Source organism: Mizuhopecten yessoensis, unplaced genomic scaffold, assembly GCF_002113885.1.
Source record: "Mizuhopecten yessoensis strain PY_sf001 unplaced genomic scaffold, ASM211388v2 scaffold1557, whole genome shotgun sequence".
NCBI classification, from domain to species: domain Eukaryota; kingdom Metazoa; phylum Mollusca; class Bivalvia; order Pectinida; family Pectinidae; genus Mizuhopecten; species Mizuhopecten yessoensis.
In genome coordinates, this window is record NW_018404106.1 from 408,969 (window position 1) to 435,542 (window position 26,574).

At 35.4% G+C, this 26,574-nt stretch overlaps 1 protein-coding gene across 4 annotated transcripts in view; it reads right to left on the reverse strand.

Annotated features, from left to right (window-relative positions):
• LOC110465167 (diuretic hormone receptor-like) overlaps positions 1–26,574 on the reverse strand; it is a 175,274-nt gene that overhangs the window by 145,202 nt on the left and 3,498 nt on the right. The window contains exon 1 of one of the 4 annotated variants that reach the window (XM_021520858.1): positions 24,657–24,780. The exons of the other annotated variants lie outside the window; for them this stretch is intronic. The gene's annotated coding sequence lies outside the window, so the exon portion shown is untranslated. Of the gene's footprint in view, positions 1–24,656; positions 24,781–26,574 lie in introns of those variants that run through there. 4 annotated transcript variants of the gene reach the window in all.

The following is a 26,574-nucleotide window of genomic DNA, read 5'->3' on the forward strand; positions in this document are numbered from 1 at the left end:
TTTCTTATCATTGACATAGCATAGTTCATGTATTAAGGTAAAGAGTACCACTGCATCAGTTTTTCTTGGAGTATTCTTCCCTCAATTTATTAAAGGAGATGAAGCGACCTAAAGTGGGTTTTTTTGTGGCTTAGTGTAGCTTCCTCTGTCAAGTTTGGTATTTTACAATAATCATTGATTTTGTCATGGGCTTTTCAGCCGATAAACTGAACAATTGTTTATTGCTGCGAGATTATAATTTCTGGATGTCATCACTGATAAAGTGCAGGCTTTCCAATATATAGGTCCTGAGTACGACCTCGGCAGTTTTGTTCATTCATTGGTATATACACTGTATTAGGTAAAACAAATACTTGTTGTCTGTGATAAATTGCTATTATTGCAAAATAAAATCATATGCATTGTGCGAAACCTCAGGGGCCACAACCCCCGAGTCCCTATGGCTGGGATAATGAATACTCGATTTATTCTGTATTCTTTATTCTTTACAATGTAAAGGTTCGGAGTTTGACCACTGTAGTTATTTTCTGTCTATTTTTTTATTTCTACTTTCATGCGTTCCGATTTCGAACAACTCTCTTTCCGTAAAAATTATCATTATATGTCATGCTTTTGGAATTTCTTTTTTCTATTTCAACATTACAAGTTGTTGGTACCTATTGCCTTAAGAAGAAACCATTTGTTGGTCACACGTGAACATCACAAAACTAAAAAACTTTCCGGCAGTATAGCGAAGATTCGCCATATTCGGGTATTACCTTTTCCAAATAAGAGTTAGTGTGAACATGTTTTCCGGTTTGCTTAAACATAAATCATCGCAAAGAAATAGTTTAATGTATTTCTATACAGCTACAAAGCCCAGTTGCCAGAATTCACTGGACCTGTATGTTACCTCATTATAATTTAATACATTAAATAAAACTACTTGACATAACTGTGCCGGAATTTTGTTCTCCGGATTAATCGTAATCCGGCTGAACTACATTTCATGGTCAACCGGTATGTACGCATCTGCATTGCAATGATAGTTGTAAAGTTGAATTATACATTGGTACATTTCTTCATGCATACTTTAGAGATGAATTCACAGTGACGATTACGGTATTTGAGTAGATTTCTTAGATACATTTACAAAACACGGATTATAATTGGAGATCTCCAAAGTATTTGGATACAATTACCGGTTATAAGAGACAACACATAGTGTGATAGGGATGTATTTATAGAGCGTTCAGTCTAATCAGAGCGATCTCTGTGTGTAGTTAACGATTCGTGTAAACGAGATTAGGGCAGGGGGCGGAGACTAAAACGGGAGCGGAGACGGGTAGGGAACCGGAGTATCGAGGCGAATGTATATTAAGGAATGGAGGTGTGCAACGGGGCAATTTGACGGGAGGTCTATATATTATAGAACTACTATTAGCAGATTACTTAAAAGCTAAGGAATTATGTAATATTTAGTGATAACAATTAACGTACGCGTATTTTTAGTACGACGTTATACATTGATTGAAAAGATTATTGGAAATTTACCATAGTAGGAATCTGGCTTTAGAGATTTGTACTTGATTTTTTTAAATTTCATTTATTTATTTCGTGTATTATTGAATTGCACTCTTCCTGATCCATTCCACTTTAAACTAATGTCTTTTCTCTCAAAATAAATGTCACATAGTGAAAAAACACCATACAGGTACATGTATATTGCTTTAACATAAAGCTACCGTATTAGCAAACAGAGGACTTTAAAATGATTAAAACCATTAAAAAACGAGTCCAATTTCAGTGAAATTGAATCTGAATGTTACACAGGAAAATAAGTTCGAGGAGTACGCTAGAATATAGATTGTATAAAAATAATAATGTCCTCAAATACATTGCCCTCTCCGGGTCCTCTAAATTGTCGGCTATATTGTTGACTTATATCCAAGTAGTCTTACTGTAGATTTGCTAAATTACCAGTAAGACAAACAGACAGTTCAATTGTTGTCTTTGAAACAATGGCCTAAAACATTGTAATCCTGAATTAAATCCCCCCCACAAATGTTTCCCTTCATTGTTTTGGGTCTATTTATAGACGCATACAATATCGAAGTTGTTAAAATATACCCACGTGACCGAAAGGTCGCTGTCTGGGTGTCCACCCGGAACACCCTTTTTGATTGGGTGTATCGTAATGAGTACATGTGTGTACGTGTTCGCGCCACATTCTACCTATAGACTGGACGTCCACTAAACTAAACATTAACGGGATGATTTACTGGCGCAAACACGAGAGCACATGTATAACGAAGGACTAGCCCGTGTCTGTCGGACGTTCCCTACTTTTCTTTTAGATTTGGTGTCATAGTTAGAAAATTTGATTTAAGGCTCCCCGTACCACTTCCAAAAACCGTAGATGCGTATGGGATACATTTTATTCACGGCAATAACTATAGCTTTGATAAGTCATTTAGAAAAGAAAGTCATTGGTTTGGAAGAATTTTATGAAACAATATGAAAGATGCAGTAAACACAACAACAGTATACTAGTGTTCTGAGTTAAATAAACACCCCAACAGCAACGCTCATGGTAGTATAACTTTGCTCCAACCAACTGAGCTACTAAACGTATAGGTCAACGAAGGGGCCTGGTCCAGTTGTTCTACAGTTACATCTTTAATGATATTAAGGGGTCATTACTGTATTTGAATCAGTGTTCTTTATCACACAATTTTAACACAAATACATGCAAAATTAAGTAAACCATGATGATCTGGTGTGAGGAGGAAAGGTCAAAGTGACATTTGCATGTAACTTTACTCTCATCAACACCCCATCACTTCTGGATATATATACATTGTTAATGATAAGATTCTTGTTAGTTTGCAATGTTCTGATTGGAGAAAAGATTGATTACGAAAGAGAACTCAAGCTTCAGCAATGTTAATTATTAGAAACAATGAGCGTCACTAACGTTATCAAATATGTTCCAGCATTTAAACGTAATACACTGTATAGCACATTGCCTGTTTATCAAACGTAAAACTTACTCTCTCTCTTACCCTCCTGTTTGTTACATGTAGTATTTACTCCTGATCTGTTCATGATATAAAAAACCCCACTTAATCTGTTTATATAAAATTACGATAACTCATTTTTTCAATAATATATCATACTTTAGTATGTCATAAAATCAGTCATACTAACGTGCTTGCACTAACTGTGCTGTTCAATAAATGTGTCCCTCATAATATGTGTGTAAGTCAGAAAGTGAAAGCACCACTGCAGACTAAACCCTTCGCCAGTTTTCGGGATACAAACTAACTCCGTCGGCAACTTCCGTGACTTCCCCACGGAGATGGCAGAGACAATTTAGTGAGAGGTGGACAAACCTGACTTAACCCATTTTTTATCGATGTCGAGACAGCTTTGAGAGTAGATATATATATCTCAAAAAAGGTTTTCGGAAATCGCGATCGGGATATGTAGTTTCAAAACTTCAGTGATTTAAGTTGTTGCAAGTTTCTGTTCTCGGGAAACCAGAAACTTACTGTATCTCTCGAGCCAAAAACTGCCTTGTTTGCTTTTATTTGAACAAGGAATCGTCAGATTACACTTGTTTTGGATGAGACCGTGGGGTAAAACAATGGTATTTAAAAGAAACTTAATGTCAATAGCGTAACATTAGTGTGTTCTTGGTAAATACTCCTTTGGGGGTAACCTGGAGCTATATGTGGAAGACGATTTCTCATGGTAACGATACATTTGGTTATAGCTCCCCTCAGTAATTGTTTAGGGATTGCAGCTGTCGTATCAAACCACTTGGTTCTTACGTAATCAGACCTCTCGAGAAGTTAGCGTCTTACAATAACCAGTTAAAAAGTCAATAGTGTAAACGAAAACGATCGCACATCTCCGTGTATGCGGAAACTGTTCCGGGAAGGTGTGGAAGGACTACAATGTAGGTATTATAATGTCAATCGGTCACAGAGAGCATTGAAACGGCATGAAGAACTACTTTGTCTGACGGAGACTCTCTGGGAGATATGACGGATTTCCGATACCCTGTGAGACACGCGGTTGTTGTTAATATAGGGTTACATAAGACGCCCGGTAGGGTGTGACGGGAAAAGATCTGTCATCGCCTAAATGCCGAACGTGACCAGCGCGTGGTATGCCTATTAAGCTACAGTAACTCTTGTCTACCGTGCTCTATGGCTATTTAGTCTCATTATGAGCTCGTTTCTACTTGTATTCGAGAGGGTAGGGACGGAGATTTGGGGATAAGGGTGTGGGTATTTGGAGGTTTGGCTGATACGCATGTCTAGCCTTTGACTAAGTGGGTGTGATGTCATCGCAAGGGTGTGATATCGACACCTTTTTTGTCATAAAATCCACGTTTGTCTACAATACCGACTATATGTTAGACGATAAAAAAAAGAATTCTTCATACTCTGACCTTTCAAAATGTAACGGTTTCTATTTTTATCATCGTGATATCGATCCTACTTCATGTATTGCATAACAATGGGCGGATTTGTCGAGTGGTTACCATTCGGGCCTCCCACGAAGGCGGCCGGGGTTCGATCCCCGAAGTCGTCGTACGCATGGAATATTCAGAGAAAGTGTTTTTCACCTGCCCACACTACCCAGGTGGAGTATAAAATGGTCTGGGGTGGATGCTGCGGTATATGTGCTTTGTCATTCAAGTGAAGTGACACTATAAATTATACCGTTTGAAGCACGGCCCCACTACACACAGAACATAATACATCGTCAGCATACACACATATGGATATATTAGCCAGGTGGCATAGGACTAGTAGTAAGCGCCTGATAAGGTAGCTCCTGCAAATTCCTCAAGATTGTATTGATTAATGTATATGCTAATTGTGTTGATTGTATAAATGTAGCAGTGTCATTATTTAACGACAGTAATATCTTTTACCTGTAAAGCTGGTTATTTTAAGTGCTGTGCTTTTACTATATAGTGTATCTATATACGACACCTGTGCAAACCTGTTTGTCAAGGTTCATGGGTCAATCTATTTTTGTGTAAGATTGACCATGGATCAGTGCGCACTCGCGCTTTTGGGGGCATTGTCACTCCCGTACAAGTTTATGGCCGTATCGGACGTGTTATGTAATTGTGCAGACTTAGTGCTTATTAGTGAGCTGGGAATTCTAAATTGTGAGTACTTTAATAAGATCTTAGTGATTGTAAATTATTTATATCACATTTGATAACATTTTGATATAGTTCTGATGTAAATTATATACTTTATAAATTAATTGAAATTGTCCAAATCAATTAATACGTTTATTTGAAATTTGACTTTCCCGCCATTTTGTGCTATTCGTTATTTTTATCCACAATGATTTTGGTTAACTTGATTAGTGGTCTACATCATGTCTATTATATTAAACATTCTTGGTAACGTCCGATACTGGTACATCTTTAGTAATTGTCATTATTTTATTATTTGTAGCATTGTATGCGCAAGATTGGCTACTTGGTCACGTACTCACGTACGGGTTTGTCTCCCTGGATTTAGACCCTCTTCGTCTATGAAGAGGTAGGTTTTGAAGTGATTCTGTTTTGTACAAATAGTTGTATTGTTGTTAAACTATTATTAATGTAACTGTATAATTTTAACTATGATATTTGTCAAATACTCTTAACCGCATTGGTTGTATGATAAGCGTTAAGCTCGGCTATTTAATTGGAGTAGTGATAACGCCCGAGTTATTCAGTATAACGTTTTGGTAGTCTTTATATAGTGAAGTGTAAAGTTAGTAGCATACGACAGGTGCGTTAACCTGTTGCGTTATTGTATATGGACGATTCCATTGTAATGTATAAGCTACTGTTGGTATTTAAATGCGGAATATGTTTCTTATTGATGCTATTTATTGTTTAAGGGTTTAATATATACGGAATAAATCTGAATGGAAACAAAGATAGCGTTGGAGTGATCTATACAAAGAGACCCCTAGAATCAGACTGTTACATAAATTGTATATATATGTACTGTTAAGCGCTTTAGAGTGTCCTATTCTAGTTAAATAGGGTGCAATATCAAATGTTGTATATAATTATATTATGACATAAAAAGTATGTACAAGTGTATCATGTCTGAGTGTTTACTATCTCTGGCTAAAGGGAAGTGATGGTCAATGACGTTCGGTTGTTAATATACAAAAATGAACGTCATCTGGTCTTGTATGCCTCATTATTACGGCTAAAATGGAATGACAATACGTATCGTTATCTTAGATACGCGAGTGGAATCACAATACCTATCGTTACCGTAGACACTCAAGTGGAATCACAATACATGTCGTTACCTGAGATACGCGAGTGGAATCACAAAACATAGCGTAACCTTAGATCCCCAAGTGGAATCACAATACCTATCGTTACCTTAGATACTCGAGTGGAATCACAATACCTATCGTTACCTTAGAAATACGAGTGGAATCACAATACTTATCGTGACCTTAGAAATACGAGTGGAATCACAATACTTATCATGACCTTAGATACCCGAGTGGAATCACAATACCTATCGTTACCTTAGATACTCGAGTGGAATCACAATACCTATCGTTACCTTAGAAACCCGAGTGGAATCGCAATACCTATCGTTACCTTAGAAATACGAGTGGAATCACAATACTTATCGTTACCTTAGATACCCGAGTGGAATCACAATACATATCGTTAACTTAGAAACCCGAGTGGAATCACAATACATAGCGTTACCTTAGATACCCGAGTGGAATCACAATACCTATTGTTACCGTAGACATTCAAGTGGAATCACAATACATATCGTTACCTTAGATACCCGAGTTGAATCACAATACATATCGTTACCTTAGATACCCGAGTGGAATCACAATACATATCGTTACCTTAGATACCCGAGAGGAATCACAATACATAGCGTTACTTTAGAAACCCGAGAGGAATCACAATACGTATCTCTACCTTAGATACCCGAGTGGAATCACAATACCAATTGTTACCGTAGACATTCAAGTGGAATCACAATACATATCGTTACCTTAGATACCCGAGTGGAATCACAATACGTATCGTTACCTTAAAAACCCGAGAGGAATCACAATACGTATCTCTACCTTAGATATCCGAGTGGAATCACAATACCAATCGTTACCTTAGAAGCCCGAGTGGAATCACAATATCTATCGTTACCTTAGAAACCCCAGTGGAATCACAATACCTATCGTTACCTTAGATACTCGAGTGGAATCACAATGCATAGTGTTCCCTTAGATACCCGAGTGGAATCACAATACGTATCGTTACCTTAGAAACCCGAGAGGAATCACAATACGTATCTCTACCCTAGATACCCGAGTGGAATCACAATACCAATTGTTGCCGTAGACATTCAAGTGGAATCACAATACATATCGTTACCTTAGATATCCGAGTGGAATCACAATACCTATCGTTACCTTAGAAGCCCGAGTGGAATCACAATACCTATCGTTACCTTAGAAACCCGAGTGGAATCACAATACCTATCGTTACCTTAGATACTCGAGTGGAATCACAATGCATAGTGTTCCCTTAGATACTCGAGTGGAATCACAATACCTATCGTTACCTTAGAAACCCGAGTGGAATCACAATACCTATCGTTACCTTAGATACTCGAATGGAATCACAATGCATAGTGTTCCCTTAGATACCCGAGTGGAATCACAATTTATATATCGTTACCTTAGATACTCGAGTGGAATCACAATGCATAGTGTTCCCTTAGATACCCGAGTGGAATAACCTTTAGTATCGTTACCTTAGATACTCGAGTGGAATCACAATACATATCGTTACATTAAAACCCCGAGTGGAATCACAATACGTATCGCTACCTAAGAAACCCGAGTGGAATCACAATAAGTATCGGTACATTAGAAACCCGATTGGAATCACAATAAGTATCGTTACATTAGAAACCCGATTGGAATCACAATAAGTATCGTTACATTAAAAACCCGAGTGGAATCACAATAAGTATCGTTACATTAGAAACCCGAGTGGAATCACAATACGTATCGCTACCTTAGATACTTGAGCGGAATCACAATACGTATCGTTACATTAAAAACCCGAGTGGAATCACAATACCTATCGTTTCCTTAGATATTCGAGTGGAATCACAATACGTATCGTTACCTTAGAAACCCGAGTGGAATCACAATACCTATCGTTACCTTAGATACTCGAATGGAATCACAATGCATAGTGTTCCCTTAGATACCCGAGTGGAATCACCTTAAGTATCGTTACCTTAGATGCTCGAGTGGAATCACAATACATATCGTTACATTAAAACCCCGAGTGGAATCACAATACGTATCGCTACCTAAGATACTCGAGTGGAATCACAATAAGTATTGTTACATTAGAAACCCGAGTGGAATCACAATACGTATCGCTACCTTAGATACTCGAGCGGAATCACAATACGTATCGCTACCTTAGATACTCGAGCGGAATCACAATACGTATCGTTACATTAAAAACCCGAGTGGAATCACATTACGTATCGCTACCGTAGATACTCGAGCGGAATCACAATACGTATCGCTACCTTAGATACTCGAGCGGAATCACAATACGTATCGTTACATTAAAAACCCGAGTGGAATCACATTACGTATCGCTACCGTAGATACTCGAGCGGAATCACAATACGTATCGCTACCTTAGATACTCGAGCGGAATCACAATATGTATCGCTACCTTAGATACTCGAGCGGAATCTCTCTGACAATGTTTTGCATATCGGAGACAAATCCCAAATAAAAATATAATTGATGTAGACTTTATTACAAAACAAACACTTCGTGTAACGTGTAGAAAGGTCACAAACCGCAAACGAGTGATAGAACGTATGTTTGAGTACTGCCGCGGTCAAAAGGTTAGACCTTCCGTTGACCCTAGAGATAGCATTAGCAAAAACAACTCTGGACAGCTTGTCTCTGTGCACATGTTTCTAAGAAGTCAGATTAAAGCAGTTAATTCAAGAAGACTTGAACATCATATGGTGATTTTAGATAAAACATTATCATTTGTTGCTATAATTTACGACATCTTATTTGCGTTGTTTCATGTCAAAAAATCTGCAATTGCAATTTAAACTACTGTAAACATTTCCGATTTGGCGTGCTGATATTTTCTTGTATGTGTTTCTATGATTAGAGCTGAACATAAACCAGCGTATTGAAAGCGAGTGCTAAACAAACTACCACAAGGACATTCACTTAATTGCAATATTAGTTGGCATTGACAAGAAACAGTCAATACGTTGATAGATCGATAATACACGTTTGTTTATAATCTAAGGGTTCAGCGGGATTCAGCTCCTCGATATACCATATGTACTATATACATAGTGCATCCTTTATTTTTCTCATGGCATACTAAATGTCCCCATGAGTGATATATTAGCTGACCAGCCTGGACACTTTTACGAAATTCTGCATACATGTGATCTCAGAGTAAGACTTTGATTTAAGATAAAAATGAATCGTGCGGCAGCATAATGGTGATATTGACCGGCTTTGATCTCAGTATAGTTCTTGGACCGCATTTAAAGTACAGTTAGGTACTACTGTCCATAAGCCTTGTAATTGATATCTTTTTTATTGTCGTAAGGGAGAGGGAGACGGGGTGGTGGCAAGTAGGTATTTTGGTGTTTCGGGTTAGGAATCAATCAAATACACGTAAAGTTGTAGCTAACCTTAGGCGTTCGATTCGGTCGTGAAAAAAAATGGAGAGTGCTAACAAGATATATTACATTTGTATAATAAGGGCTTCGCTTTTAGATTTCGAAGAGGTTAAACAAACACTGTTTTACTTCCACTTGATTTATTTTCAACTAATAAAACGTTTTAAAATTGCAGCTTTGTAGAAGAGAAGCTGCTGATTCGGTGAAACAGGATATCGCAGTGAAACAATGAATTTACAAAACATCGTGGTTACCGGAAATCCATTGTTTCCGGCTCCCCGTCAATAAACCCGATTGAGAAAATCCCCTTGAGAAATCAGTGTATCTTTTATTCTTTGTAATTTCCAATCATTTTTTTTTTTTATTGTATATGTTACTTTTACAATGTATTGTTTAATTAAAAGTATAAAAATAAATATATTGTCAGTAATGTAAAAGCGTACGGCAATTGAAACATCCTGGAGATTTTTAACATTTCTTCTATTATATGATTCACAAAAATCTCCAAGACCTGAAGCCTGATCGGATTCAAAACAGATTCGCCGGTGAATACTGAAACAAGCGTAGAGCGAGAATATATACATCAGAATTCCATTTCTGCACTGAAATCTTATACTATCAACTATTTGTTCCGTATCGCTGTAGGATACACCATTATTTGAAATTCCTAGCAAAGATACTTCAACAAGAACAGACTTTGTCGAAGAACGCCAACTGCTAAACATATTTGTCACATTCAATTTTGCCACTTTGAGCAACGTGTTTCATACATGTAAACTACTAGATATACATTAGGTTTCCTTCTCTGCATTAAAATATTGAAATATTAACTTACAATTTCCATCGCTATGGGACACGTACAAATCTTTGTAAATCAAAGCTAAGATGCTTAACCCGGAACAGATCATGTTGAATAGTGACAAATGCTAAAAATATTTGTCACAATCCATTTTTGGCAAAATTGAACAGCGATGAATTTATTCATGTTCAAAAGATATTCATGATGTACATTATTTTCCGTTTATGCACTTAAACTTGTAATATCACCAACAGGTTCCATGGTGATGGCACACACAATTCTTTGTAATTTTTAACCCAGAATAGACCCTTTTCGCCATTTTCCGGAAGTGACGGACCATATTATAACTAGATCATAGCAGTACTAACAGTATATGTAGGCAGTTAATTCGGGGAAGATCGAGTGCGTGGGTACTAGGTGGATATACATGTAACTGTATACACAAATCAAGTACAGTAATATCACATTACACTATGCTATAAAGCAGTAATATTTGGCAGAGGTTGTATGTGTGCTGCCTGTAGAAAATCCACGTAGTACAAGCTTCGCAAACTCATTAACTCGAGAGAAATAAATTCCGCAAAATGTAAACCCCATGAAAAATAGACTCTGCGCGATTTAAAACCCACGAAAATCATTCTGCGAACAGTAAAACTCCTCCAAATAAAAGCACGAATGATTGATAGCCAGCCTGAGAAAAAGCTATTTAAAAGTTAATTAAGCTGAAGGCTATTTCAATAGTCTAGTGTCCGTATTCATGAAACCGTTCTGATGCTCAAGCATGGACTTTGTGCTCAAACCAACTTTCTTATAACTCACTTAAATCATGTCAAACGATCAAAAAGTCAAATGTAAACTTTGAAAACATTATTTGGCTTTAAGTCTCTCCAATTATTCATAAATTATTGACAAAATAGGATGTTATTAATTATTTATAAACGGAACAAGAAATTAGACTTGAAAACAAAATTCATGCTCGAGCATGAGAACGGTTTCATGAATACGGGCCCTGGTTGCCTAAAATTTTAGCTCAGCAAAATTTCTGAATAAAAAGAAAAGAAAAATAAGAAAAAATCCTTTGTGAAACTAAAGCGCTGTACACAATAACACAATTTTCAAGATAATAATTGAATATTTATTAATATAATTGATTATTGATAGTTCATTTCTTACGAAAACGGACGACTAAAATACGACTAATCGAGATTCTTTTTCAGTTTTAACACTTTTTGTCGTTTACATTTTTTTTTTATTAAAGCGGAAATAAGAAAACGTAAAATACGTTAAGAGGAAATCTCTCATTTTATGTAATTTGACGCTATAGCTGGAAAACGTAACTTTTAATGACGCAATTGTATAAACGCAAAATATTACCTCCACGTGTTGAAAAGGCTTGAAATAGTTGTATGCCAAGACATTGTCGGAAGGTATCCTTTTTTTGACAAGCGACCAAAATCAGGGTCTGTTATCCAACAGATGGCGGGAAGTCTAAGTAATCCCGTTTCTGCTACTATAGCAACTGTTAATCAGCGCCACAACCTGCGTAAGTGTAGGTCAAGGTCAAGCAAACTATCAACAGATGTCGATTTTTATGAATGAATTAACTGACTGACCGAGATTGTAGATTTAAAAAGCACTAGTAACGAATGAGGATAACTATTTCGGCCCTTTTAGAAAATGAAGAAAATAGCACTTTGCTGCTCTATCCTCAAACAATTTGTGTTATAATATTATAAAACAAGTTTGCTTTCTATTAAAAATTCGTTACAGTTTAATGAAAACTCTTGACTCAAACATTACACTTTCTGTAAACGCTGGACAGTCCCGACAGAAAATCGACGTGCACAAATCATGAGGTCACAATCACTTGTGATTTCGTAAACAAAAAAGTATGTGTTTATTAACGTACAAGGATTTGGTGTTTCGGACGGCAATGCTATAAAAAAAATAATTATAAAAGGTTTTTAGAAATACTTTTGTATTCGACTTAATGAAATATTGTGTCAACTTTTAATATTGACATCAGTATGCTTTTTATTGAGATGAAGTGATTTGTCATTTTTCAGTACCAGCATAAGACAATTATGTAGAATGTGTAGTAAATTATGTTTAACATATATAGATCCTAACTTCAATTATTTGATTTGCTACTGGATAAATAAAAGGATTCAAGGTGACAAAATTATACACCTTAGACTCACTACGGGTTGTTAGGGGTTTGATGTTCTCGCAACGAATGGTATGGCATTTATCGTCTTCGCAATAAGAAATATGAAGGCGTGTTCCTAGGGTAACACCACATAAAGGAAATAAAAGGAAATTTAGAAATGCAATGTCCTTTAAGGAGAAGACAGAAGAAACAAAAACCCCGATTCTGCAGGGGCCCCTCTTACGGCACGATTTCACTCCTCGACACGATTTCTCGACGTAGCAATTTTTGAAGATTTAAATTGTGTCGGGGTGAGAAATCGTGCCGTAACAGCCCCACATAAAATAAATTGGGATATATCAGGCCTTCTGGTTCTCAGATCTTGCAGGGAAGATGAAAAATAAGACGATCGAAATTTCAAGATGGTTGACTTTCTAAGTATGATGGCTGGATGTGCTTCGATCTTCATACACGGAAGAATGTTGACGGTTGCCACTATATCCTTATGTCTAATTATGGAATTTCAGCGTCTGTTGTGCGTGAAGACATGTTTATCATATGTCTAGGATCTTTAGTGACCGGTTTACGCTCCTGTTTTTGACACCATGACGGGTCCCACATGTGGCGCAGGAAACGCCATCACTTAAGCAATGCATTTATACCATTACATACGGATGTCGTATCTTTATAACGGACGTAATCACTTGCATGCTAGCCGTTGCTGTCTTATAAATACCTTTTATGTTCGAATAATTTGTTATTTCCTTTCACCTCAATGCTAGACAGAACGGCATGCAAAGCACCGCTGTAATTACAAAGAGACCCATCACCAAACCTTACGCGATAATAACATGCCCGGAAGGACAAATTTAATTGGGTAGAAAATTGACATCTTAGAATAATAGTTTATCGATCGTAAGATATATGATTTAAAACGTGGATCTGGAGCATATTTTTATTAATGTCGAGAGATATGTTTTGGTTGGATATCGATTTGGTAAACGTATTATTTTAAGGAGAATAGGGAAGGTGATTAAGTCAGCGATGTGGATGATGGTCCTTCTCAACTCACCAATGAATAAAGGAAATTATATGTACACAGCGCTCACAGACACAAGTGTAAAAAATAACATCCAAAGCCGATGGCCGGGTGACAAGGAGAAAAAAGAAAACACCAAAACAATATTAAAGGCAACATTAAGAAGCGGTCCTGGTCCACATGTAGCGACTGTGATGCATATCAAATTTTACTTGCAAAAATTCATCTCTAATTTCATGGGCTACTGGACAATACGTCTGTAATATATTCTTGGACCACGAAATTCATACAATGTGACCGGTTGGAACACTATGCTGGGTTATCCCTTTGCAGGTCGTTGAATGAGGACAGAATACACCTTTTGCCGAATTTGGGATTAACGTTGTAGACCTATACGTTTGAACACAAAACAACAAATTTGCTCCACCCATTGGAATATCTTGTTTTTTTTTATATTTCTTTCGTTTTTTAACTTCTTTTAGTTTTCTAACGCCTTGCTTGGCAATATCCTACTTTTTATTAAATATTGAACATGCACCTTGGTGAGAAAGGCAACGGGTTCTGCCTCCAGGCCGGGACATACCAAAGTCCATAAAACTGCTAGTTGCTGTTCCTTGTTAAACATTCAGCAATGAGGTGACGGCAACAACTGGTTCACCTGTTCTCAGTATAATGTGACCTGACAGAACACTATTCTTGGCGCATAAGGCATTGACCCTCAGAGTTAACATCAGATCCGCGCTGTCACAAGAGGGCAAATACACCAACATACCCTACCCCAGTCTCACATACGCACAAACACGCACTTATTACAAACATCGGGGCATGTCCTTTAATGACCTTTATTGTTCATAGGACGTTAACCCCATGCAACCAAACTGTGATATGTACCTTCAGCATGCTTTTTCAATGAGGTAGCACTCACAAGACGGCATCAGAACAGTCCCATAGCAAATGGGTAAATACACCAAATTATCACCTCAATCCCATATACGCACAAGGAGACACGCCCAAAAATCAAGCAAGACAATCAATATATGTTGTGGAAGATTACTGATCTTTTCTTTCGAGTTCTTATAGAAGGTACAATGTACCTGCTGAATTAAAACGTTTGTTATCAAAAAGGGCACAATTAATCATCACCATGTATTTTCATCACTGGAAATACAAATGGCTCCATGAGTGCGCTATCAGGAAATGTAATGGGCAGGGATGGCAGCTCCATTATTCCATTTAATGCCACAAAAGGCGTGGTGAAAATAAAATGTATAGAGAAAATATAAGACATCACGAAAATGAATGTTTGTCAATTGATCACAGCAATTCATTTCCTAATGGGGCAATTGCAGTTGTGACATACACATGAATTTTATTTTCATTGTCAAAAACAGCTGTTAAACAGGAAATGATAGTTTCATGTTGACTAAAAATATACGCATACATACATAATTACAGGTAATAATGTAACACCACTACACCATAATTAGATACTGCATCTAAAAGAAATTCCCTTTAAAACGCTCAGCACCAGTAAACACATTTCTCAGTTTAAAGAGAAACAAATTATAATGTTCTATTTTATGTGTAGTGGAATGGCGAGCTTCCACGTCTAGCTATAGTAATAAATCGTTGATGGCCTAAAGATGTGTTTTATCAACTAAAATAGAACGGGAATGATTCCTAAGATAAAAGTCTGCTTTATCTTGTAAAACCTTTTTATTGCGATGAAGAAAAAAATTAATAGCGTTTCGTGTATCTTATATTGATCGGTTTACCGTTATTCAAAAGCACGGGGCTTGTTGACAAGTAAACACAGAAATAACAAACACAATAGACAATAGTGTCTTTATGACTCCAAATTAACATTCCATAAATAGTTATCACAAACACAAAGGGATGGGCATTTAAAATTAAACCCTCTAATATATCTGTCGACTCTTTGTCACGATTGCTATCACATGTAAATACTTGTGACGTGTTTCCGAAACTCGAGTGTTAAAACATGTACTGATTGTTATATTTGATTGAGGTGTCTATTTATAAGTTAATGATGATTTTCATGTAAATTCTTATATTTCTATTTTATGAGAAACAACAGGGTTTTATGACATAGCATATATAAATCTCTTCTTTTCCAAAGATTGTATCTGAAGTATTTATGTTGTATTTTTATGTGTGTGGGATTTTCTGCCTATAAACCTTTAAGTAAACAATATGCGTACTCCGCAAAGGGATACGAATGTATGTAGGTATTACACGTGCTCGCCAGTAAACACATGGACAACATGTACTTTAAAGACGAATAGGAATGAAAGGCACATGCTTTTATCGTTTTTATTTTTATCATGTTTTTATCTGTTTACTACATGTATATGTTGTATTATATGTCTAAAATTATATACATCAGCTGTGTTACTTGTTTATTAGTACATTGATTGGTTGTGTTACTTGTTTATTAGTACATTGATTGGTTGTGTTACTTATACAGATGGTAATGATTGGTACATTAATTGGTTGTGTTACTTGTTTAGTAGTACATTAATTGGTTGTGTTACTTGTTTATTAGTACATCGATTGGTTGTGTTACTTGTTTATTAGTACACTGGTTGGTTGTGTTACTTGTGTATTGGTACATTGATTGGTTGTGTTACTTGTTTATTAGGTACATTGATTGGTTGTGTTACTTGTTTATCAGTACATTGATTGGTTGTGTTACTTGTTTATCAGTACATTGATTGGTTGTGTTACTTGTTTCTTAGTACATTGATTGGTTGTGTTACTTGTTTATTAGTAAATTGATTGGTTGTGTTACTTGTTTATTAGTGCATTGATTGGTTGTGTTACTTGTTTATTAGTAAATTGATTGGTTGTGTTACTTGTTTATTAGTGCATTGATTGGTTGTGTTACTTGTTTATTAATACATTAATTGGTTGTGGTACTTGTTTATTAGTACATTGATTGGTTGTTTTACTTGTTTATTAGTACATTGATTGGTTATGTTACTTGTTTATTAGTACATTGATTGGCTGTGTTACTTGTTTATTAGTACATTGATTTGTTGTGTTACTTGTGTATTAGTACATTGATTGGTTGTGTTACTTATACAGATGGTAATGATTGGTACATTAATTGGTTGTGTTACTTGTTTATTGGTACATTAATTGGTTGTGTTACTTGTTTATTAGTACACTGGTTGGTTGTGTTACTTGTTTATTAGTACATCGATTGGTTGTGTTACTTGTTTATTAGTACACTGGTTGGTTGTGTTACTTGTTTATTAGTACATTGTTTGGTTGTGTTACTTGTTTATTAGTACATTGTTTGGTTGTGTTACTTGTTTATTAGTACATTGATCGGTTGTGTTACTTGTTTATTAGTACATTGATCGGTTGTGTTACTTGTTTATTAGTACATTGATTTGTTGTGTTACTTGTGTATTAGTACATTGATTGGTTGTGTTTCTTGTTTATTAGTACATTTATTGGTTGTGTTACTTTTTTATTAGTCCATTGATTGGTTGTGTTACTTGTTTATTAGTAAATTGATTGGTTGTGTTACTTGTTTATTAGTAAATTGATTGGTTGTGTTACTTGTTTATTAGGTACATTGATTGGTTGTGTTACTTGTTTATCAGTACATTGATTGGTTGTGTTACTTGTTTATCAGTACATTGATTGGTTGTGTTACTTGTTTGTTAGTACATTGATTGGTTGTGTTACTTGTCTATTAGTACATTGATTGGTTGTGTTACTTGTCTATTAGTACATTGATTGGTTGTGTTACTTTTTTATTAGTACATTGATTGGTTGTGTTACTCGTTTATTAGTACATTGATTGGTTGTGTTACTTGTTTATTAGTACATTGATTGGTTGTGTTACTTGTATATTAGTACATTAATTGGTTGTGTTACCTGTTTATTAGTACATTGATTGGTTGTGTTACTTGTTTATTAGTACATTGATTGGTGGTGTTACTTGTTTATTAGTACATTAATTGGTTGTGGTTGTGTTACTTGTTTATTAGTCCATTGATTGGTTGTGTTACTTGTATATTAGTACATTAATTGGTATTGGTTGTGTTACTTGTTTATTAGAACATTGATTGGTTGTGGTACTTGTGTATTAGTGCATTGATTGGTTGTGTTACTTGTATATTAGTACATTAATTGGTATTGGTTGTGTTACTTGTTTATTAGAACATTGATTGGTTGTGGTACTTGTTTATTAGTGTTGTACTTGTTTATTAGTACATTAATTGGTTGTGTTACTTGTTTATTAATACATTAATTGGTTGTGGTACTTGTTTATTAGTACATTGATTGGTTGTGTTACTTGTTTATTAGTACATTGATTGGTTGTGTTACTTGTTTATTAGTACATTGATTGGTTGTGTTACTTGTTTATTAGTACATTGATTGGTTGTGTTACTTGTTTATTAGTACATTGATTGGTTGTGTTACTTGTTTATTAGTACATTGATTGGTTGTGTTACTTGTTTATTAGTACATTGATTGGTTGTGGTACTTATGTATTAGTACATTGATTGGTTGTGTTACTTGTTTATTAGTACATTGATTGGTTGTGTTACTTGTTTATTAGTACATTGATTGGTTGTGTTACTTGTTTATTAGTACAAGTATAAGCTATGTCAGTTATTTGCTAGAACTTGTTTCAGTTGCGCTAGTTGTTTATTAGTAAATAGTAGTTGTTTTTAGATGTTTATCTGTACATGTATTATTTTTACTAGTTATTTTTTAATACAATTATTAGTTGCGTCAAATATATTTGGACATATATTGCAGCAAATGCTTACTCTAGCTTTCTGCGTCGACATACTCAATTTTAAAAATAAGCTTTTTTATTTCGTTTATCTAGTTTTTCTATTTCCTCATTCACCTCTGCCGTAATATTTCTCCTTCACCGACCGATACAAAATCTATTTTCTGCGGATTGGTGCGTATTTCAAATGTACACGTATCATTTCCACCTTATGCCTGTATTGTCTATATTTGCCAACTGTATATTTGATAAAACCTGGACGAAGACTGGGTTGGCCCTTACCTTTTCTAGAGTGCCACACAATTACTCTGATTCAAACAGACGAAGCGTGAATCAGGTATGCTCCCGCTTTGTCTTACTCCCTATTCCGTTCTGGTTGCCTGACCCCGGAAACTTGATCCCGCACACCCTAGGTAAAGGAGACTTCGCTATTATTAGAAGCTGTTTAAACTATTGAATTCTCACCACGATCATGAGTGACAGGCGACCCAGTTGGTAAATCAATATTTTAGAAAAGATTAAGAAATAAGACCAAAAAAACCCCGGTCACTTTAATTAGCTTTATATCTTTTTCAGTAAAGACATCACAATACACCAGCATGCTGTATACTGTCTGCTTCATTTCTATCTATTTATCGTAGCGAAGGGAATACCCATACAACAGTATTACGTCACATTCTACCTATGGCCGATTGTATATTATGTTCTTACCTATTATAATTTGTCTATTGATAATCAAACCAGTACAAAGTGTTATGTGTATAAATATATATTTAGTCACTTACATGTTTGGAGTGCCTCCGTAATAATATTGCAATCCTCTTTGTGGATTTCCATTTAAATCCTTAAACCATTAAGGTATTAATCATAGATCTACCTCTGTACTTAGCTATTTTAAATCAAGCAATTGACTTATGTTTCTGGCATGAAGGTAAGGGCCTTGCGGACACAAAACGAAAACCACTGCCAAATTGCTTCATGGACTGGATATCAAACCTCGATTTTTTTTTATATTTCTCTAATCTTTAAGTGTTTGCATAAACAGCATTTTTTCTCAAGATAAACAACATGTATTGGTGTGTATATTTTCCCACTTATATGGGAAGATCATTAGATTAATCACACTTCGGTTATGGATCTTTAAATTCAATAACATGTGGTTTTAAATTTTAACTAAAAAAAATTGATTTAAATATAACAGTAATAAACCCTGAAAATAAAATAAGTCTTGTTAGCTTAATGATTTATTTAGTCATTTTTTTTAAAATCGATTTCGTGAGAAATGTTTTTAGAAACACTTATGTTCTGAGAATCAAAATGTCTCATTTTAAATTACAAAATACGAAGAGAATATAGTTTTACGAAATTTTCAACCAATAAAAGTGTTACTGGATGCCGCAATGTAGTCAACAAAACTTTTGCTATTTTCCTGATATGACAGAAAAACTAATAACCTACGTAATTCGGAATTTCATATATTGGAGGCAAACATTTAGACTGTAAAGCAACCGAAACATTAAAGGAGAACTTCGTTGCAAACTATTGTATAGTTAACCAAGCCGACGAGACTATAATTCACAAGGTTTCAAAGGCAAAATGCCTTCCATTCCAATGAAATGCACACACTCAACAGATAACTGCTCAATAACTTTTCCGATTCAGTTCAGTTTGAGATCCGTACAAATCATTTTGTTTAATAATGGGAAAAGCAATTTTTCCGTATTAAAATCATTTGCACACTGAATTTTTACAGTACATCATACTACGTAGGATTTTATAGCATATTCAATCAAAAGAAACTTAAGTGTGGTTTGTTCACACACGCACAAACGCATAGCATTTTTGGTTCTTTATTGGTATTTAATATTTGTGTATCCCTTTTAGAGATGTAGTTTTATTATCATCGTTTATACCTTTGACGCCAACACTATAATTATACGCCCTCTTTTCATGTAGTAGGAAAGCATAAACTATCGCCTTCCTAACACTAAAACAAGGTCTGGACCAAGAGGGTACCATTAACACACAATGGGCTCACCTACTTTCAATTAATTTTAAATGAGCATATATAACATACTGACACTATTAAGGAACATCCATGTATGGTGCAGCGTTTGTTAAAAGGACCAATCTGAAATATTAACGATGCCCATATTTGCATTGAAAGAATTTAATGATCGCCTAAAATAAACCTCGTGCATGTTCTGGGAAAGAGTGTATCTGCTGTATCCCTGTAATGTCGTACAAGGCGACTAATGGGGACCCCTCCATCAACTTCTATGTCTTCTAGGGAGGAGGGACATTGATAACACAACCACTGATAATTGCAACACTTTTGATCTATACATTTTCTTTTCTCTTTTGACCATGGTTGATGCGATGACATACAAACACTCAAATCAAAAGGTTCACTCAATTTGGTCCTTCAGTTATGAGGTAATGGTTTTTTATTACAAATATCCCTGGTTTTGTACATACACTACATCTAGTATCATTTCTTGATGAGTCCTGGAACTTCATACTTCAGTTGTCGGAATGAAACACCTATCGCCGTTTCGCTCTCCACCGTGCCGTATGTTTGATGTACGGCTTTTCAAACTGATTGATTGATTTATCGATTTATGGTTTGGCATTGTACGTTACATGATATCTGAGGGTGGAATCATTTAAGGTACACTTTAAAGTTTTACTAAATGGAAACGCATCACTTAAGAAACTGTAGCATGCCGCAAACACCGAGTCGCCTTGTGTTGAGATAGGGATACATAGACGTTCCTTTGGAGATATCGCTTAAGCAAACAATTAGATAAAATAAAAATAAAAATGTTTATATATGCCCTGGTGCTTCAAACGAGGACATTAGCTCAAATTTGGTCTCTTTATTTCTTATTTTGGCGGAAATGACTATTAGCGAACACTACCGATTCTACAGGGAATCTAACATCAGCCGCCCTTCAAAGTCAACTATCACGAACATAAAGTGGACCACCACGTTGTTACTATTTTACTCAAACGCACGCTGATACACTCTAATAAGTCAAATATAACAAAAAATGAACCTCTAAAGAGAACTTATGTAATCAAACTCTTATCTGAATACTTAATGGAACAACAAACGCATTAATCAGAACCAGGGCCAGCTTAAAACCAAATTTGAACTGAAGAACATGTGCTAGCTATACCGGTGATAACGTAGTTGTTCTGTGTCAGGAATTGGAGAAACGATGCTTGATATATTTGCGCTATACAATAGGCTCTCCAGCTCTCTTAAGCTCGAACGTTCACTTTGGAAAACACCCATTTATAGTGTTAGCACTGCATCTTAATAATTAGTCCAACGAAACTGAAAAACAAGAACAGTGCTTAAAGCTCACTGCTGAATATCTACGTAAAGGTTTGGGCTTTATATATCATTTCTTTTTTGTTTCTACACCGTGTATTTTAAATCTGACTTACACATACATGCAAAACTTCACATTTTGTTATACCATGTATAACACAGACGCACATAAATATATCTCGGTGACACGTATTTGCACTGCTTACTGTGCATTGAGAGAGGTTAGGAATACAACACTCAAAATGTGGGAAGATTGTGACCGAATTTTCTTATCTTGATGCGGAAAAGATTAAATATGCAAATACAATTCGTCTCTGTTCTCTCTCTTATACTTATACGAAGACGCAAGTACATGCTTTGTTATATAGTTTACCTAGACCTTTTGTGAAGCAGAAACATTATCCCACAGCCTCTATAGAACAGGAAAAACAATGTGAATGAAGTTATGGTAAAATTAGACCATGAATAAAGAGAACAGACAACATATTTCTTCAAACAAATAAACCATTTATCGTTGTCATAAGCTGAAACGCATAGGTTAAAAATGAGTCATAATTTGTTACATATTGCAAATTTTATGTCTATCCCTTGGGATAAAATAGCAATTCGCTGTAGGGGGTTATCGGCCTTAAATTGACTTTATTTTATTGTTTGTGTTCTAAATTCATCATTTGATGCCTCCCCAGGAGATACTAAGTGACGTCTGACCTCTTACCTTCGTACAAATGATTGACCTATAACAACTGTTAAGAGGACCTAACAATAACTTCTGTGCACAAAGTGACCTCTAACTTCTGATTGAAGAGACTGACCTCTAACCTCTGTACACAAGACCTCTAACCTCAGTATACAAAGACTGACCTTTGTATGCCTAACTGACGTTTAACCTTTGTACGAAAGACTGACCACTAACCTCGACAATTGGAATTTTAGGTTAATGCTTTGTTAAGCATGTGGCCATGATTATAACGACTGAGCCCGGATTGGCATTCATCTTGTCCGCAAGACTATTGATTTATTCCTTTTTAAAAATAATTTTCACAACTACCGTTTTGTCACGGTGTAAAGTGTATCTAGCAAAACGTTAACAAACTAATGTATTTGTTTACAATGACGTCAATATCATCTCTGTTGTGGTTAAGTCACCAAGAAACAAATTGATGATGATATGTTCATGTCATGTTTTGCAGTTATTCCAGAAAATATAATCAGTAAGACAGTTAAAAGCTGCAATAAACAAACAATGTGTTACACAACTATCTCCAAACGTACAACACAACATTACTAAATAATATAATGAACGAAACAAAATGGCGCAAATAAAAACATAATTACCTAGCTACAATTCAGCTTTTTTTAAATGACAGGAACCATTGTATATACTAAGTACAATACCACAGGAAAAAATAAATGTCTCCTTTTTCACGAAATGTAATTTCTTTTCTAGACCTTCAGTAGTTTGCACACTTAATTGAAAATTAATTGATCTGGACTACTTGTAGGAAAGTTTGACCGATTTCAATCCCGGCCACTGTATACGTTTACTTAGCTAACAAACCTGACAAGATTGAGAGCTCGTCCACGAAATTAGAACTCAAGGCTAAGTGTGTAAACATAAATTAACGTCAATGACATTTACATAATACGTTCTTTTCCAGACAAGACGCACCTTTCAATCTATTATGAATTGCATTATCAAACACAACAGCAGTATGGACTCCCATGTGGGATTATATATCACAGTAAGAGAGATCCGAAAAATGAGAAGCTTGACTATTTTTCTGTAATTTGAAATAAAAATATATATAATATTGTATTTTTAATTAGAAATATTTTTTTTTGTAAATTATACGCTTCATGTGAATTAGAGGAATGAGAGAATACCGGAAATTCAGAACCTGAAAATAACACTATGCTTTAAATACTTGTATACCTGAATGTAAAATGACTCGTAAAGTTGTTACTCTCTTGTATTACGAAGGTATAGAATTACCAGGTGACAGGTATTGAAGAGTACGACAGACATACTGTTTGAATACTTTACATCCAAAAATAGATAGAAAGTCTTAAAATAGAGATTGCTTACAATGTGCACCTGATAGGGTTAAAGGTGGAATTGAACTGTCGTGTTATGCCGTGAAGTCGACAACTGTTACAGGAGCCTCCACCCATCGCTACTTGTAAGTTCCAATATCGTTATAACTTCTGTTTTAAACATTTAATGATAACATATCACGGGTCTAGAAGATGATAAGAAGTTACTGAAGAAATAATGAGTGTTTTGTTAAATAACGACAGATTGTGCTGGAAAGCCGCGTCTTACCCCACGTATACTGTCTAGCATACATCTTGTTGAGCACGTGCTTGCACATTGTCATTACATTTCTTTTATTGCAACTATTAAACACAGAACGTGCTTTGTGAGACTCCATTAAACCAAGAGAACACCGACGTGTCAACATCGAAATGAAAATTGATAGATTTAGGGCAGAAACGATCAGAGGAAAGATTTACATGGAAAACCCTGGAAGAAAGTAGAATGAAAAAGTAAGGGAGATGGCTTTATATAAGATTTAAAATCATGTTGCCAGATCCTATCAATATTTCTATTAACCCGTGCACTTGTTGTATATGATTTATGAAAGATATATTGTTTAAACCAAAAGTAAAGGTCTTTCAGGAGTGTACACATCTTCGGCTTCGAGTTCATATCTAAGTGAGAATGTAACCTAGATATTGCTAACGACACAAAGAAGGAACACTGATGAGCATACTCTTGTATCAAAGTTATACTTACATTTCAAAAAGGCTTGAACGGTGTTAGATCCTACTGACCGTGTGTGTCAATATATTTCCGTGATATGAACAATCACCACTTCATGTTCGGGTTTGCAAAGCACATTCGATATTTAATTGCTCCGACGAAAGGATTAACAACAACCGCGCAGTACATACATGAGAAACAACGGCAGCTAGGGTGTTATACAGTGCTTGCCGTACCAATGTAACGTAACATACCCAATTATTGTACCTAATGAACATCTCTTTACTTTTGTTTATAGAAATTTTCTCAATTTGTACAACGAAGTATGTCCCAGTTACCCATTGACACATCTCAAGATGCATGCAACAGACATATTGCTTCAGCTGTCTGGAAAAAGGGAAAAGAATGGATTGGAATGAAATAACCTTAATTCATCCGACATCATATGAAATCAACAATTTCCGTGTTATATATATATATATATATATATGGGTCAAAGAAGAAATATAGACGGCAAAATCCCATATAACACTGGATCCTAATGGAGGTATGTCCGTAGGATACGAATTACTTAAAATATTATATGGGGCAAAGAAGTAATTCCAACGAAATAATGAGTGTTTTATTTCTATATATATATAGATATATGTTTATTCCATAATTATAACCAATGTGTCGTTACTTTGTGCATAAGAGAAATAATTATATAGGTAAGATAAAGGATAAAACGCTGTATATTAATTTGATCTCTTGTAATGAAATATCAAGATCAATATCTGATAATTTACAGTTGAAATATCTTATTAACACTAACATCAATCCATTTCCTCAAGAAGTAATAACGGCTTTTAAGTAGAGGAACGGTTTATAATACACACACTTAACAGAATATTTAACTTGAAATAAGCCAGCATTCTTCTTCTTAATTTTAACATTCATAAATTAAGTTGTTTTACTACCTGTCCGTTTGTTTCAACAGTAGTTTAGACAATTGTGGCCGCCGACATCAACGATGAGTCCCAGAAGGACGAAACAGCTGTATGATGCATTGCAAAACCATGTTTGGCATATAGTAACTAATGAAATAAATTAAAGGTGTAATCACTTGTTTCTAAACATTTTCTTCAGGTTGGTAAATATGGATTATAAAAACGATTCTCGTTGCAAAACCAAAAAGTGTTTATATGTGATGTTTCGATGACTAAACAAAACGTAGCTGAATCGAGTCATTTCAGTACTTATACATACATGTAAAACAACAAAATGTACATACGCTTACAGCGTAGCCGAATCGACATCGATTTGTGGACAACTCGTACACATTTACACCTTCGTGTACATACGCTTCACTGGTCATTTGCTGATGATAATGACATAGTACTGTACATACCGTACTAGTCATCGGAACGTCACATATAAACATTTTTTGGTTGTCTTACAAAAACATCTGTTCGAAATGTAATCACGTGGTTGTGTGTTACGGTCATCGTACACGTGCCGTATTAAACAATTCCTATGGTTACATAAGGGACTCACCTATTTGGGGACGTGATTATCTTAAGAGTGCAAGTCTTTTCACTTTTGTGTAAAAGGACACTTCTAAACAATCAAAGTTGTCCCTCGCCAAGGAAACGTGTCCCACAACCAATCAAGTTAGCAATGTGCACATTTCATCACGGTTTACACCGATTTAGGCTGCTATATAACCTTAATAACCGGTCCTGTTTTTGTTAAATCTGTAAAGAAGATACCCGTTCGGTGGAAATTGATCTCATGTGAACAATTCTATCTCATTTGCTAGGAGTTACTTCATATCATTAGATAATTCTACTTTAATTAGATCTGAAGGCAACTGCAACAAAGGTGCCGTTCGGTGCTGGTAATGTTTTCCTTTCCATCAGCACACAGTGAACAGCCTTAGATAATATAATATGTCGACTGCTGAATGACA